This window comes from Anoplopoma fimbria, chromosome 12 (genome assembly GCF_027596085.1).
Source record: "Anoplopoma fimbria isolate UVic2021 breed Golden Eagle Sablefish chromosome 12, Afim_UVic_2022, whole genome shotgun sequence".
NCBI classification, from domain to species: domain Eukaryota; kingdom Metazoa; phylum Chordata; class Actinopteri; order Perciformes; family Anoplopomatidae; genus Anoplopoma; species Anoplopoma fimbria.
In genome coordinates, this window is record NC_072460.1 from 6971182 (window position 1) to 6987914 (window position 16733).

General features: G+C 42.3%; 1 non-coding gene across 1 annotated transcript; it reads left to right on the forward strand.

The window, feature by feature from the left end:
• The first annotated feature begins 12110 nt into the window (after nt 1-12110).
• On the forward strand, nt 12111-12199 carry trnay-gua (transfer RNA tyrosine (anticodon GUA)). The gene is given in 2 exon segments: nt 12111-12147; nt 12164-12199. It is a non-coding gene; the product is annotated as a tRNA-Tyr (tRNA).
• The last annotated feature ends 4534 nt before the right edge of the window (nt 12200-16733 follow it).

A 16733-nucleotide genomic window follows, 5' to 3' on the forward strand; every position in this document is an offset into this window, starting at 1 on the left:
AATGATGGTGATCTATAACCAACTGCTTTAAAAAGATAGAAAGTCCAGTGCTAACAACGGGGGCAAATACTATGCTACATATACAGAAGGAACAATTTCCAATGTTGATCATGTTGACTTATAAAATCTCCTGTTAGGAAGGGTAAAAAGAGTAAGAGGCACCACATCTGACTGGCGGTTTGTCTTATGGGATTCTATGATGTTCTTAAGTTAAGAATGACACTTGGTTTGTTTTTCTCATTTGCAAACCCGTAATCAAAGCTTACCATTCTGTCATTGAACTGCTCTAAGGTGAAAAGCTTTTCATTGTAGATGAAACGTTTTAACAACAATTTCACTTCAAAATGTCATGCATAATGTCTACACAAATGTTTTCAGTCATATGAAAGTAGTTGAGTGAGTTTAAACAGGAATCCTCTTTTATACCAGTTAAAGTTGGATTGTTAAGCATGACATGTTCTTTATAGTTTACTTTATTACGGAACTCCTGGTGATCATCATCAAACACATGCTGGGCAGCTTGTTTGTCGGTTAGACAGAAATGGCAAAATTTGTGAATGGCAAGCAAGATAATCAGCAGTCAAGAGGCAGATAGAACTCTGCCCCCCCAATTTCAACCTCTACCCCTTCCGTTTCAAGAGATCTAATGTCATCCAACAAAGGCTCTAATATTTTGCCAAAGCCATATACCATATACCTGTCTATAGAATTGAAGAGTAGACAAAGGTGAATGTTTGCAAGGGATGAGTTGAATTCCACAGGCAAGTTTCTCAAGCAAAAGCTCCCAATTTGTGAACTTTCATTTTTGAACCCAAAGGATTAGTCGTTTCCAAGTCATCAAAATAAAGTTGGATTTGTAGGGCATTGGGATACCTGCTGTATAATGCAGGATGTGCAAACTGTGTGCCATCACAATAATTATGCATTTTACCATCAACACTTTTGTTAGATTGCTTACAGAGTCTCTGCATTCATGACGTGTGAAGTTTTTACCACATCTACATATCGTAGCATATGTAACATTTTACGGTAAAATGTAGTTTTGGTAAAAACTTGAATAAATCCTGTTGTTTGAGGAGATGTTTTCACAGCGACATAAACAGATCTTTAACTTCCTAACACTAGCTCTGAGTAGCTTCTTTTATCAATACAGATACAATATTTAATTGCCTTACCTTTTGAATTGTATTAGATGACTTTACCAACTAAAAGAAAAATTTGTTGATGATAATAAATATTTTTGAGATTAACCGAGTGACACTTGAATTTATTAGATAAGAACAGGTCTTGACAAACTGCATAACTTGCAGTTTAAATAGGTAATAAATCGCAATATATCACCATGTTTTATATAGCAAAACTTAAAGTGGCCCTATTATGCTTTTCCATTTTTTCCTCTGTAGTGTGTTATATATATTTTTGTACATGTAAAAGGTCCGTAGAGTGTAAAACCTGAAGTCCACGCCTAAAAGGAGTTAATCTGTGTGTTTTCTGAGGAACTGTAAAAGCCAGAGAAAATGACATTCATCACTTTTTAAAAGTCATGGTTGTAAAAGATGTAAACCATAGCTGAAACTGCATTTTCCCCTCCACTCTAAGGTTTTTTTGAGAAGCTTGTTTTGCTCCAGGAAGCAAAAGAACAAGTCAGTCAAAAACATTTATTACAAGTAAGATTAAAACTTAAACGATGAACGCCATCTCCTGACAACCTGAGGACAGACTGGGCCCTGTGCCACGGGGTTAACTTCAGGGTTAACTCTGAGTTTTTTTAGACAGAGGTTTCACTTCTTACAGGGGTCAGATCGCCATGGTAATTTATACTGGGTTATGTTGGAGATAACAGATGACGCATACTAGTGTTATTAGTAGTATTTACACAAAGCTTTTTGATTTAACCCTGGTCCCATCTATGACTATAGAAACTTTAGAAAGATGACACTTGAATAAAGGTGTTCAGAGCATATTGTCAGCCGGTCCGTGTTTGATGATCTCAGTGCCTTTCTTGGTAGGAGGACTCCCTGGTGGTCGGAGCCCCGGAAGATTAACAGCATGTTCATCATCAAATGCCTCCACATCCACCTTAGCGTTGCAAGTAAAAAAGCTGATCTGAATAAGGAGCGAGACTTCCTCGGCCATGCTCTGATGGAGCATCTGTCTAAATTGTTTATCGGCCTTATTTCACCCATTCTTCTGGATGGGGGGGGGGCACGTTCTGCAAAGGGAAATTAATGACAAAGGAACTTTTTTACTATGGATTGTGTTTGCCGGTAAATGAAAAATGACAGTAATATGCTTTCATTCAATAATAGAAGAAAATTCAGTAAGGTAATTTGGTGTGAGAAGCATCGGTGCCCAATGTGTAACTGTGTGTGTCGTAGGATAAGATGTGGGAATTTCAATGAAGTCAATCTAATAGTTATTTACACTCCCTGCATCCTTAAAACAAATAAATCCCTTAATATTTGCCATCCTGTTTTTTGTTTTAACCCTCTACTGCAATCTTTTTTTTGACCATTTCACCGTTTATTTACGTCTGCTCATGCTACGGTTTGTATGATATCTTAAGCAAAAATGTTGGTCCTCGTATTTTTCCGTGCGCATGCTTACGTACATCCAGCAACACGTGTCAAGTTCCACTCGTTGCATGCACAGTCTTTTCAAACAAACTTCGGCCTTCACAGGAAACAACGTAGTTAGGTTTAGGAAAATATCGTGGAACAGGAGGTTGACGCCTCTGTCTGTTCGGGCACATACATTCCGGTGGGATCTCGTAATACATCATCAATTAAAACAACACAATTTAAAAAAAAGTAGGGCTGAAAAAAAACATAAGATTTTCTTTCAGGTGACAAGATACAAATCTTGTCACCTGAAAGAAAGTGCAGCTCTCTAATTGGCAGCATTTCCTGTTTGTTGTGGGAATACTTTTTTTGCAGTGTAAGGCACTCACTGCCCGAGCCCTGAACCACTGCAGACTCCAGTACAGAGCATTTCTGAAGAGAAGGACAGCTGACTGATGACTGACAAGAAAAACAGATATTTCTGCTTACCTTCCTTCCTTCCTTCCATCCTTTTTTCGACATGTTTCCTAACCCCGGACCTCTTCCCCTCCCTTCTCTGTCCTCTCTCCTTCCTTCCTGTCTCTGTTCCTGCAACACAAGGGCTTTCAGTAAAAAATATATTGATTCCCTCCACACACACACACACACACACACACACACACACACACACACACACACACACACACACATGCACACACGCTTGTCTCTCTCTCTGCGCCTTTTCGGAGAAGAAGAGAAAGCGAGCAGCAACACTTCATTCAGCGTGTCAAAAATAAAAGGGCTGGTAGATTTTCAATCGACTGATAAACTGACATCCTGTATCAGTCAAAGTGAAAGTCAATGGGAGAGCAGCCGGGAGGTCTCCCACACAGACTGACACACAAATAAGTAGACACACTAAAGAGGACAAATATTTTGATCAGTGGAAGTAATTGTTCTTTTATTTTTCCATGACATGTAAAATGTATCCTAACAAGATTATCATCATAAAGAACATGTTTAATTAAAGGAACAGTGTGTAGGATTTAGTTAAGCCATTTATATCTACACAGGGAGAGGGTCCACTTCAAGGAGTCTGCCATGTCGCACCGCCATATTTCTACAGTAGCCAAGAACGGGCCTTTTGCGTTTTTACCATAGACTGTATATAAGCAGTGGACGTAGTTATTGTGATGTCACCCATAGGTTTGTGAACTGCCGTTCTGAAGCTTGGAGTTAGCTTCATAACGGAAAAACCAGGCGGCAACCTCCTGTTGTGTCTTCAAACTTGCATTCTCTCTACTGTCCATTAGGTGGCGACTCCTCTGGTTGTATAGAAGTCTATGAGAAAATGACTCTACTTCTCTCTTGATTTATTCCCTCAGTAAACATTGTAAACATGAGTTTATGGTCTCAATCTCTAGTTTCAAGTCTTCCTCAATACAGCATGATGTTCATTTAGTAAATTATGCTCCATTTAGAGTCAAATAGCCCATAAAGCAGAGTATGATTTAGGGCGTGGCTTACTGTGATTGACAGGTTGCCACCAGAGACGTATACGGTGTCTTAACGTCACTCCTCCGCATTCCAAATATAGTTACTTCTGTTCATTGGCTGCAAAAAAAAATGTATATGGGAACGGCCGTAATCCAAGATGGCGACGGCGAAATCACCGAACTGGAGGCCTCAAAACAGCTGTCCACAAACTAATGGGTGACGTCACGGTGACTATGTCCACTTCCTATCTACAGTCTATGGGTAGGACACTTTCTAAGAGTCCTTGCCCCAGTAACTTCCTGCCTTAGTCCTAACTCTTACTGGTGGAGCTGCTGAAATAACCTCTGAAACTGTAACTATTCTGCAAACTTGCTTTTCAATCCGGCCATAAATGCCCTTTTAATGTGTTCATCCATGTTTCTTTGGGAGTGACTCAAATAAAAAACTTCATTGTTGAGTCGAGCAAAATAAAAAAAAATGTATCCGCCCTCTTGCCTCCTCTGTTCAGGTCTGGATCACGTTGATCTGAAGAGTCTCCTCTATCTCACCAAGCTAGCTTATTATCTCCCCCAGCGCTTTCTTATCTGAATGGCTGTAATGTCAGCCTCCTCTATCTATCTTTCTCTGTCTATCTCTAGGCCAAGTGTGCAGCTAGGTGTGTGACATGTGTGTGTATGTGTGTGTGTGTTTGTATGCCAGGGTTGGGATTTGTGTGCAGGATTTCCCCCCCCCCCCCGACTAACCTGCGTCTCACCTGTCTCCTAGCTGTTTATCTAACTTTCTGACTGTCTCTCCGTCTCTATCTCTTGTCCGTCATCCTGTCCAGTCTGTCCCGTAACAATCGTCTCATTCTGCCACCAAGATCAACCGTCATTATCTGTCAGCTGCTAGAACAAATAGATAACTCTGAAAGGTGCTTCTCTTTTATGGCGGCGTATAAATTCTCGATCGAGGCGCGTATTTCAGCATCTTGACAAACGTGAAGGGAATCGTGTTTGATAGGTTGTGTAATTTCCTGCGGCGTTCCAAACGAACTCGTTGCTCACGTCGACAGTAGTCTTAATTATTCTGGCTAATGTGTTTTTACTTACCAGTTACATTCATTAACCTCAATTAGCCTTCAGAAAGTGGCGTAGCGTCACTGCTGGCACTTATTCCTCACGACGCGAACGTGTTTTCGACATTTGTGAGTGTGTGAGCATGTGTGTGTGAGCGTGTGTGTGCAGCAGTAATGGAATGATAATTGGAGCTGGGAATAATTAATCAGTCATTACTGTGTACAATCAGAATAAATGTGTTGTTAACATGGGTGTGACACCGTGAGTGCACAAGCAAGCGTACTGTATAAAGGGAGTGCATGCATGTGTAAATACTCACAAACACAGACACACACACTTCCATACGCTTCAGCAGGGAGATGTAGTTGGACAAATAAGTGATTATGGAATTATGTGTGTGTGTGTGTGTGTGTGTGTTTGTGTTTATTAGCTCCCAAGTTAGAGACTGTAGTTTAATCGATCTTTTATCGTCGTTTGTGATTATAAATAATATGAATTTTATTGATATTATGAATACTTCCACGCTTGACAAATGATATGTGATGAAAAAAAGGAATTCATCTGTAATTTTACAGAAACTAAATACAAGAAGCATGTTAACGTACATACTGATGTCAAGTGAAAGGGCCATTCCATCTGTTTACTATAGAAGGAGTATAGTAAACAGATTATAGTCTTGTATGTCCCCAAACTATGGGCTTGGCTGGGCACAATGACTTCTGTCAAAGTCTCCGCTGGTTGCCTGGCAACGTGACTGTGTAACGCCAAGACTCACAATCTAAGACGCCTGCAGAACTTTGTATGGATTAAACAAACAAGATATAACATGTTAGATGATAGATTTTGTTTCTTTTTGACAGAGCAAGGCTACCTGTTTCCAGTATATATGCTAAGCTAAGCTAACCAGCAAGGATAAACATAGTGGGTGACTTATAAACTAACTTTACATAAAACCAAACCGCTGGAATGTAAGCTTGTTTTTGTGTTTTCTATCTGTGCATACAGTGGCCGATGGTGGGAATACTACAGTTAAAATGATGACAATACGGAGAGAAGAACAATGTGTGGTGTTTAGAAGACGTGACAGAAGGAGATCCTGAAATAGTGATCAGGCGTTACATTAATGAAGAAGGCCCAGAATTAACTGGTTGAGAACTCCACCGACTTCCCTAAATGTAGTCCACCACTGTTTCATCCGTGTCATGTGAGTGTATCCCCATGGTTACAGTGGACGGACTGTATGGCAAGTTTAATGTGCACATATAACCCTTCTCCCCCCCCCCACTGCTCTGATTGGCCTGGTTTAAACTGCTGCATGCATCCTAAAGAGGAGGGAGGTCCCGGCGGGCCGGCAGATAATGAATGCCCTCTATCTATCCTGGAGAGAGAGACGGTCAGAAAGAAAAGAGAGAGAGAGAGAGAGGGCTATACAGTACTCTCTCACATATACTGTGTGGCATTATGGAACCTGCCCCCCCCTCCCTCCATCTCTATTTCCCGCTTACCCGCACTCATTCACATACATATGGGGGCTGAACTCGCTGACCGTCTGCTGCACCGGCCCTGACATCCATCCACGTATCCAGACTCCTGACCTTCAGACGGCTCGGAGCCCAGGCCGCTCAGCATCTCCGTACCCGGACGTGTGCGGCACGGGGGAATGGGACGCGGGGGAGATAGGGGAATGGCACGTGTCATCTCCACTGGTGATCGATAGATATTAAGACAGTACAGCAAGCATATATTTAAGGGAGGAAGGAGGGGGGGGGGGGGGGGCCAGCTTCCGATCAGGTCAAACAATGTTTTACTCAGGATTTTGTGAAACTGTGTTTCATTTTTTTTTCTTCCTTACTTAGGATTTCAGTTAACTTTTTTTTTCTTTTTACAAAATGTACCAAACCCTGGCAACGTGAAAGTTATTTGGTAGATTATAATACCAATAAATATGAAAATAAATATAAAAATTTAAATCATACCCTCTGAAATAAAAATAAATCTGGTTTGAATTGAAATCAAACACTTATGCTAAGCTTGTTTGTGAGATATCTAGTCATGGCCGATCTATAGAGGGAACCATAGAGTGCATCTTTAGATGGATGAACATTTTGTGAGATTAAATACATCAATCTGGTGCACTTTGAGAGCAAATTTTAGATGCTAGAAGAACTCTTTTAAAAAACGTTGCGCTCTAGTAAATAATTTAACCGTAAACACAGTGGTTGTATAAATATAAATGGTGATGATTAACAAAAACACATCCACAAGAGAGATGTCCATGTTTGAGGTGGGTTTGCCACCTTTTTTGTTTTTATTTTTGCATATAAAAACAAAATGCCAACCCCAAGAAGCAACTTTTCCTCCGACAGGTGAGGATGAAATTGTCCCAAACAGAGGAAGTGGTTACTTGTGCTGCCGAATCACTTCAAGATCTACTTTATGATGTTAGGATAACGGTCTGATACTTAACTAAAAATACTGGAAGCAGACATCAAGACAGCTGGCAGAGCGGGACACACACACACACACACACACACACACACACACACACACACACACACACACACACACACACACACACACACACACACACACACACACAGACGGCAACACTGCATGTTGCTTCAGGGAGTAATTACATAAAAAAATTGCTCAAGTTTGTCCTCCAACTGAAGTTCATTCATAAATACAGAGTTTAACTCTATCTGGCTGCTGTAAAAGTAAACAGACTGATAGTAAAGGGTTAAAAGGATCTAATCCATGTCAGATATTCATATTGATTCCTCTTATTGGTATGTCTACAAACAGCTTTAGCCGCGCTGCTGTGCATGCATGCCAACGTCGCCATTTTGAATCCAAAATCCTTGCAGATCTTCTCTTTAAACATTGAGAGGGGAGGGGTGGTTTCCAACCAGAAGCACCGTAGGCCGTACGCTGTTAGCATCATACGCTGAGGCTAGCACAGCGAACCAATCGGCGTGAGAGTCGTTTGCGCTGTGGCGAGCGCAAATGAAAACACGGGAGCTATGGCCGAGGCGGAACTAACTTAAGTCAAACTCCTCCTCAACACATTTCATTTTTTTATTATTTGATCCATTTCAGTATTTTCAGTTTTAGTTGTAGTCTGACTCGTAGCCTTTTGGGAAAGTGTGTCCGTGCAGGGTGTTTTATACATGCTAATACACAATTGTTTGACATTTTCCCTTTTTTTTAATAATAAAAATAGTTTACAAAAGCTGAAAGTGCACATGCTACACTGCTGTCTTGACTGTTTTGCTCTTAAGTCAAAGTCATTGTTGTACACGGTCACATGAGCAATCTCCCTTTCTTGTTTGTGGCTAATGGGCACAAAAAGCATAATTTAAAAAAACAACAGGGATGAACAACCCTCCAGGCAGAATCTCACCGTTCTGCTTCACAGTCTGCACCACTATCGTGCCCCGGTGTTCAACCTTCATCCAGGTACAAACCACACTCGGAGCAGCTATCTGCGGGAATACTGAAGCACTTTATATTTTCATTGTCATCGTTCGGTGTATGGAAGGTAGCGATATGTCCCTAACGATGTCATTAGAAAAACAATGTAAGTAAAGATCCACATGGGGTGAACCACCTATGCAGGTTTGTGTATTTTTGGCAAAAAAAAAAGTATGGATTTCTGACCTTATGAGATCTCAACTCTCAGGCTGAACTAGGTATTGTCGACTTGCTGTCGCACTGATCGTAGCGTTTTGCCTCACATAGTTAACCGGCATTTTTGAGACGGGCAGAAGTGCAAAATCATCTTTTTTCTAACCGCCAAAGGTGACAAATGCACTGAAACCAAACCCACGCTTTCAACGTTCTCGGAATCGCTTCGAGACGACACAAGGAGTCAGCAGTCAATGATGTTATAAAAAAACAGTTGTTGAGAGGCACTAAAATATTAGGATGATGAGGTCAGCCATTTTGAAGCCTTGCCATCTTGAATTACGGCCGCCGCCATGTTTTTTTTTTTGTTGCAGCCACTGAACGGAAGTTACCATATTTGGAATGTGGAGGAGTGACGCAGATACGCCGAATACAGCAACCTGTCAATCAAAATAGGCCCGCCCTGAAGCGTACTCGGCTTTATGGTCGTTTTGCCTCTAAATAGTCGCCCCCTTCTGGTCAGTAGAGAGAATGCAAGTTTTAAAACACTTTCGTCCTTGGCTTCACTCAGCAGAACCGGAGGTTGCCGCCTGATACACACACAGCTTTGAAATATAATAATGGTGAGGAACGACTTCTTTGAGGGAAACAGATGCGGCTGACCCGTCTTTCCACTTTGTGCATGGCGGAGCAGGAAACAAGGGAGGGCTAGAAAACAGTGTAGGAGCAGTACTCCTGGTATAACAGCTATAAAATAAAGTACTTATATGGATAGTTAGGGCAGGTGTGTGTGTTCGCCCTGTGAGTGTGTGTATATGTGTGTGTTAGAGTGATTGTGGGCTGCAGACTGGACGACTTGATGAAGCGGTAAATTTCACTTCTCCTTCTCGCCCCTATGTTTCCCCCAGCAATCGTCTCTTCCTACACACACACACACACACAAACACACCTTACTCGGCGCTCTGCTCCGGTTTGACCCTCCTTCACACCTGAACTGCTCTGCTGAGGAAGAAAGAACCTACAGCACTCATTCAAACACACAGCCCTCAGACAGAAACATCAGCAGTGTGTTCCTGCCTTTAACTCCGGGACGGAGAATCCGCGATGCGTCTTCGGCTTCCCTCAGACACACTCGAGGTTCGCCCGCAGTTTGATGCCCTCAAATTCAGAGACAGAGAACAGGAGGAGGCGGGGATAGCGAGAGCAAGGAGATTAATAAAGAGGTGATTTACCGTATTGGAACGGCGAGAGGATGGACCAAAGGGAGCGGGGTTGTGAGGAGGAAAGGAGATAGGGGGGAAATAAACAGCGACGTGCAGAGAGGTTGGGGAGGAGGAGGGGGAGTGAGAGGAGCCGAGAGAGCGAGCTGATGTTTGCTGACAAGGGCAGAAGCGAGGCCTCCTCCGAGAGCGGGCCTGATGCAGAAACAAATGAGGCGACAGGAGGGAGCAGACAGCTCCGTCACACACTCCGCCATGTGTGTGTGCGTGTGTGTGTGCGTAGAAACCCCCCCAGAGTGGTTGTCACTGTTTCTGACACTCCACCAAAGGAAAACATCCACCTCCAAGAAAGCCACAACAACAGTGTAATGCTCATAGGTGCATTTAGCAAGGACAGAGAGAGGACATGGAGGGGGAGGTGGGGGTGCAAAGAGGGTATTTGTGCTGCCGGTAAAGAGGACCTTAGTGGGCCGCAGGGGACACGGCAGTGTCGCGGCGGCACGCCATCCTCTCAAGTCAGGTTGTGATAAGACACACAAACACACACGTGTCTCCCCTCCCTCCCCACCCTCCTCCCCCTCTGACTGGCAGAGCAGTGTAAACTAGCAGCATGTGTCTGCTGCGCTGGGGCTTCTGGGGAGGCAGTTAGCAGAGTAATGGGCACTCAGTCGCTCACACAGCTTGTTACGGGACAGGCAGGGATACGGAGCGACAACTATAGGGACAACAAGTGACATAACTATGTAGTTACTGAAGATGTGACTCATATAAGCCACATTTTCACAGGTGCAGACCCAGGTTACAGCGGTGCGGTGCCCTTGGGTGATTCCGATTTTGGAGCCCGATCTTGTGATCCGAACATTTCCAAAGTCAAGAGTCAAAAAATTGATACATGTTATCAGTGACAAAATCCACAATGTGTTTTCATCAAAATAAATATTCTGTTTCATCATTTGTTGGCGTTTAGCCTTTCAAAAACAACTTTTTCATGGTTTTCACTGTTTTCATTCATGATGATGAGAGCGGAGAACTTCATCCTGAGAAGCAGACCAGTAGAGTGATATGATATTAGCTTTTTGATTACAAACAAGACATACAAACACAAGCTGGTTGACTTTGTCATACACTTCATGGAGGAGCCCAACAAGGAGATCAGCGAGATGAAACTGTGTTAATGCCATCGCCCCTGTCATTGCTGAGGAATACCTTTTAGAACTTCTGATGGCAGTGTTGGTCCCACACAAGCTGGGAAAATACTCCAAGGGGCCAATCAGCACAAGGGTGGAAAACTAAAAGGAGAAGACAGCCAATCAGCAAGCAGATGAGAAACATCCAATCCAGTGATGACATCATTTGTACCCACTGTTTGAGTTGATGCACACAAAGATATTCATTGAAAATCATTTAATCCGATGTCTCACTTTTAAAATTGAGCATTTTGTTTCAGGATTTTTTTAGAGGGCGATGATGTCACACAATAAAACGACAGACAAGCTTCGTTTGACATCCTTAATATATTAAGGTGTAAAATATTGACATTCAGAACAGCCCTGAACCCTGGACAGCGCTGTTTGCTGCGTGTGGATGATGCGTGTATGTGCAGCGGCGCTGTCCAGTGCTGAAATGGAACAGATAGGAGAGAGGGAGACCTTTCTACAGGCCTGATTTGACAGAAAATAGTTACGTTCAAAATATATTTAGGCTTTGATTAATTCAAGTCATTCCTTAAAGATTAAACAGCAGCAATGTCATTGTTATTTAGCCTTTATGGGCTGTATGGTTAAACCAAGGTACTGTATGTTATTTTAAGTTATGTTAATAGATTCTTTTTTATTTATATGTATAAGCTCAACACAGGCACTGCAGACAAATGTTAGACCCAAGCATACACAGCCTTTATAATCGTCACTAACTAAGCCACCATTAAAAGAGAAAAACAGAATTATCAAATTGACCACAGCGTCACATGTTTGGACAGAAAAAAATTGTAGATTAGCTTTACCTCAAGCAGAACATCTTCTTTCTTGACTTTGTCTATTCTAAGTCATGAAAAGATTAGTAAATCGTTTCTGTTTCAGAGTTGTTCTGAGTTCTTTCCTCGCAGTTAGTAGCAACAGTCTGAATGCAGAAAACACACATACATTAAACGGAGAGAACTGACCATTATCCCTTCGATAGCTCAGTTGGTAGAGCGGAGGACTGTAGTGGTTGAGCAGCTGAAATCCTTAGGTCGCTGGTTCAAATCCGGCTCGAAGGAGATTTTTGGGCACATGAGGTAGAGCGCTTGTCCCGTAACCACAAGGTTGGTGGTTCAAACCCCTCTACTGGCAACATGCCGAGGTGTCCTTGAGCAAGACACCTAACCCCAAGTTGCTCCCCGGGCGCTTCATTGCAGCCCACTGCTCCTCCGCGATGGGTTAAATGCAGAGAAATAATTTCCCCATTGTGGGACTAATAAAGGCTTAATTATTATTATTATTATTGAGTGGAGAGATTTCAGCAGACTCTGAGCAGTATCTAAAGTCGTTTAGCTGAACTTAAGATGATAAGATATCAAATGTGGTGGCACTACGTCATTGTGAACTACTTGACTAGTATTTTGAGTGTGCACGCAACATATGGTAATTATTTTTCTTTATATATAAATGCTGGATATAACATTTAATTATTTATTTTTTAATTGAAAGTATTTTAAAAGTAATCTAATTTGGTGCTTTTTTAAGATTGAATCAAGCTTCTATTGGCAACACAAACATGTCTGTGTATGGTGATGGTGTCACTTAGTGCTCCACACCACTTGATTAACAAAAGTGCTCCACTTCTGAAAAGATATTCTGAAACCAGCAGCGCTACCACCATGTTACTGAGAAATGTGCTTAAACTAGAAATGCTGCTCGAGGCTACTGCCCAACCCAGGCTGCAACCTCGGCATCTGAAAAGTGAAGCAAGCTGACGTTCCTTAAAGCTGCATTCTCTCTAATGTCCATCAGGGGGCGACTCATCTGGTTGTATAGAAGTCTATGAGAAAATGACTCTGTAGTGGCCAATAGTCCGAAAAATCCCCAAAACAAACTTAAATCAAAGGGCCACTGACGCACCATGGGTTTGTGGTTTACGCAGGAAAGATAATTGTCCAAACAGAATTCTGTGTTTCTGATGATTTATTTGGTCCAACAAACAAGGCAAACAAACAAAAGAACAAAGGAAATCCTGTCGCTCACTCTCCTGCGCTGGTAAAAAAAACATAGGCCCACCCCGGTGCATGCTGGTCCTATACCTGCCTACTCCTATATACAACCACAGGTGCCCATAGTGTTACCCAATTCAAAACAAATGACCAAACCAAAAACTAAGTATACTAAACAACAACAAAAATATTAAACTAAACGAATGACCATCAATAGAAAAGCTATCTTAATATATCAAACAATCTAACCTAAATAAGAATACATCTAGAATAAATAAATTCTAGATGTTTCCAATAGCAGACAGAGCTTTGTCACGGGCCTCTCCAGAATGCTCTCCAGACCCTTTGTATCTGGTCTAACATCTAAAACTTTCCCCATCATCCAAGACCCTCTTGGAGCTGTGGCGTCCGCAACAAGGACAATGTCTCCAGTAGTGAGGCTTCTTCTTGGCCTTATCCATTTCTGTCTCTCTTGCATCATAGGTAGGTACTCAGAAATCCATCTTTTCCAGAAAAGTTCAGCCATGTACTGTATTTGCTTCCACCTTTTCCTAATGTATAGAGCACTTTGATCAAACAGTCCAGGTGATATTATTGGTTTGCCCTTTAACATTAGGATGTGGTTTGGTGTGAGAGCTTCAATGTCATTTGGGTCGTCTGAGAACTTTTGTGATGGGTCTGTCATTGAGTATTGCTTCAACCTCACAGAAAATGGTCTGGAGCCCTTCATCATCCAGAATTTGCTGTTGAAGTACTGAGGTGAGAACACTTTTCACTGAACGAATCAGGCGCTCCCAGGTGCCGCCTTGATGGGAAGCTGCTGGAGTGTTAAAGTTCCATTTTATGTCAACCTGGACCAGCGCGCTTTGAATATTGCCATGGTTCAGAACAGCTAGACTTTCCTTCAGCTCTCGGTTGGCTCCAACAAAGTTAGTGCTGTCATCAGACCTGATAGACTGGACCTCGTCTACAGATGAACCTTCGTACTGCATTTATACAGGAGTCTGTGTCCAGTGTGTATGCCACTTCCAAGTGCACAGCGAGACTGGCAAGACAGGTCAAAAGCACTCCATATCTTTTAAGAAGACTTCATCCTCTTTTAACAATGATGGGCCCAAAATAGTCAACTCCAACATTTGTGAAAGGAGCCTCGTCAGGCAACACTCTATCCTCAGGCAAGTCTGCCATCTTCTGTTCACCAAGTTTTCCTCTGTTGCGTCTACAAAGAACACAAGTCAGATTTGACTTTCCTGGCAGCAGAGTTTGCGTTAATGATCCAGTACTGTTGCCTTAGCCTGGACAGCATGTGATTTCTTCCCACATGTCCCAGTTGATGGTGGATACATGCAGGTCTTTGGACAAAATGACTGGATGTTTGGATTCTGCTGGCATTGCCGCTTTACTTAACCGACCACCAAATCTGAGGATTCCATCATCCATTACTGGGTCCAGTTTGTACAGTGGACTTTCTTTGGGAACGTTTTTAAAGCTACCCTTCAGTGAGGCAATTTCAGCTTTAAACTTGTGTCTTTGTATGTATTGAATGATGGCTTTGTCCAAGATCTTCAGGAGTCAGGCTTTGTGTGGCTTTAAAGCTCTGAACTCTTCTTTTCACTTTATCTTCTTGTATCTCCAGATTGTCCTTTTTGAGGACAACCTAAATAAGCAAACATCTAGAATAAATAAACAATATTACTTATGCATAGAATAACTAGATACTAATATCCTATAAATAGCTCCTACAGACTCTGTCAGGCACCTTGGAAGGACTCAGAAGCGGACACAGAAAATGTCTCTTAGGTGAGTTTAAATGGCAAAATAAAAATGAAACAAGGATCAGGCAGAGGCAAAACAGTGGGAGGCCACAGCAAAAGTCCCTAAGGCTTGGAACAATGCTGGAGAGCTTGGTGAGAACACAAGACAATCTGGCAAAGGCTTGAGGGGGACTGAGGCTTAAATAGGGATCCTGATTGGCTTGATAATGGAGGTGATTGTTTGCAGGTGATGACACAGGCAGGTCAGCTCCAGGAGGACACACCCCCATAACCTGCAAAAACACCAGAGGGCAGGAGTACTGAGGTCAGGCTGTGACAGACTCTACTTCTCTCTTGATTTATTCCCTCAGTAAACATTGTAAACATGAGTTTATGGTCTCTATCTTTAGTTTCAAGTCTTCTTCAATACAGCATGATGTTCATTTAGTAAATTATGCTCCATTTAGAGTCAAATAGACCATAAAGCAGAGTATGCTTTAGGGCGGGATTAATGTGATTGACAGGTCGCTGCCATGGCGTTTGTCCAGTCTTATAGTTGTCCATGTTTTTGTCTTAGAACTTTTTATTTTTTTCAAGTGTGTTTTCATTTAATGAAATACAATTGTAACATTTTTTATGTACTTTATGTACCTCTAGTGTCGCCTCTGGTTGCAAAAAGACAAATTGGTACAGCCAAAATGCTGAAATTGAGGCTAAAAGCAGTGGGTGACGTCACTAATGTTTGGGAATGTGCTGCATGGTTTTCACCAACTAAGTGAAGCCGGTGAGTGCTGTAAAAAGTAGAAGCTGGAGAAGTATCTTTGTTTTTAACCTGCCAAAGCGAGAAGATTTAAGATTTACGGGCAGCAGAGAAAACATGTCGGCAGACTTTACAACCATAACGCCTAAGCGTTCTTTTTACTAACATCGGAGACCATTGAATGAGACTCCTGCTGTAATGTGTGAGTATCTGTTTGTCAGTTTATTGTTCTTTATTTTTAAAATGTATTTTAAATTGTAATCCTGCTAATAATCCCTAATAATCCCACTTGCCTAGTGTGAAGATCAGTTGAGCAGTTCTTGTAATAAGCGATGAACACACAGACAGACAAAGAGAGATTATTTTCCCTATGCTTAGATGAGTGTGTGTGTGTGTGTGTGTGTGTGTGTGTGTGTGTGTGTGTGTGTGTGTGTGTGTGTGTGTGTGTGTGTGTGTGTGTGTGTGTGTGTGTGTAGTACTATAGGGACTGCTGCCGTTCACAGGGCTAATATGCATAGCGGCCTCACTCCTCCCGCTGGAGAAGATTAATCCTTTAGCCTGTAGTGGTGGCTGCCGGTTACCTTTTCATCACTGTCGGCCGCTCCCACTTCCTTTCCCCTTCTCTCGTTCTTCTTCTCTTGTCTGTTTTTGGCATCACACCACATCTCTGCGATCGCCGACGTCCCCCCCGTCCCCCCCGTCCCGGTATCGTCTTTTTCTACTTCTGCAGCACTCCGGTGACCACAAACTCTTCTTCATTTTGGACAGCATCATTAGCAAATACATGAAGCTTTTTCTTATCTTTTTTCATCACCTAATTTTAGTCCTTAAACTCTTCTCTTATTGCCCTTTTCCACTTTTTCTATTCTTTGGCACTGTCCCTGCCCTCCTACATCGTTCCATGCATTAGAGTGTCCCCGGTGTCTTGTGTTTCATTTGAGTGAGCGATCAGTCTCCGGCGCTTTCGGAGCCCCTTTCAAGGCTGCCATCCGTGTGACAATTAGGCCGGTAAATAAAGATAATGTGAGCCATCCGGGGTCCTTAACTGCTGCACCACAATTAACAGAACTGATTGGTGGGCAAAGCCTTC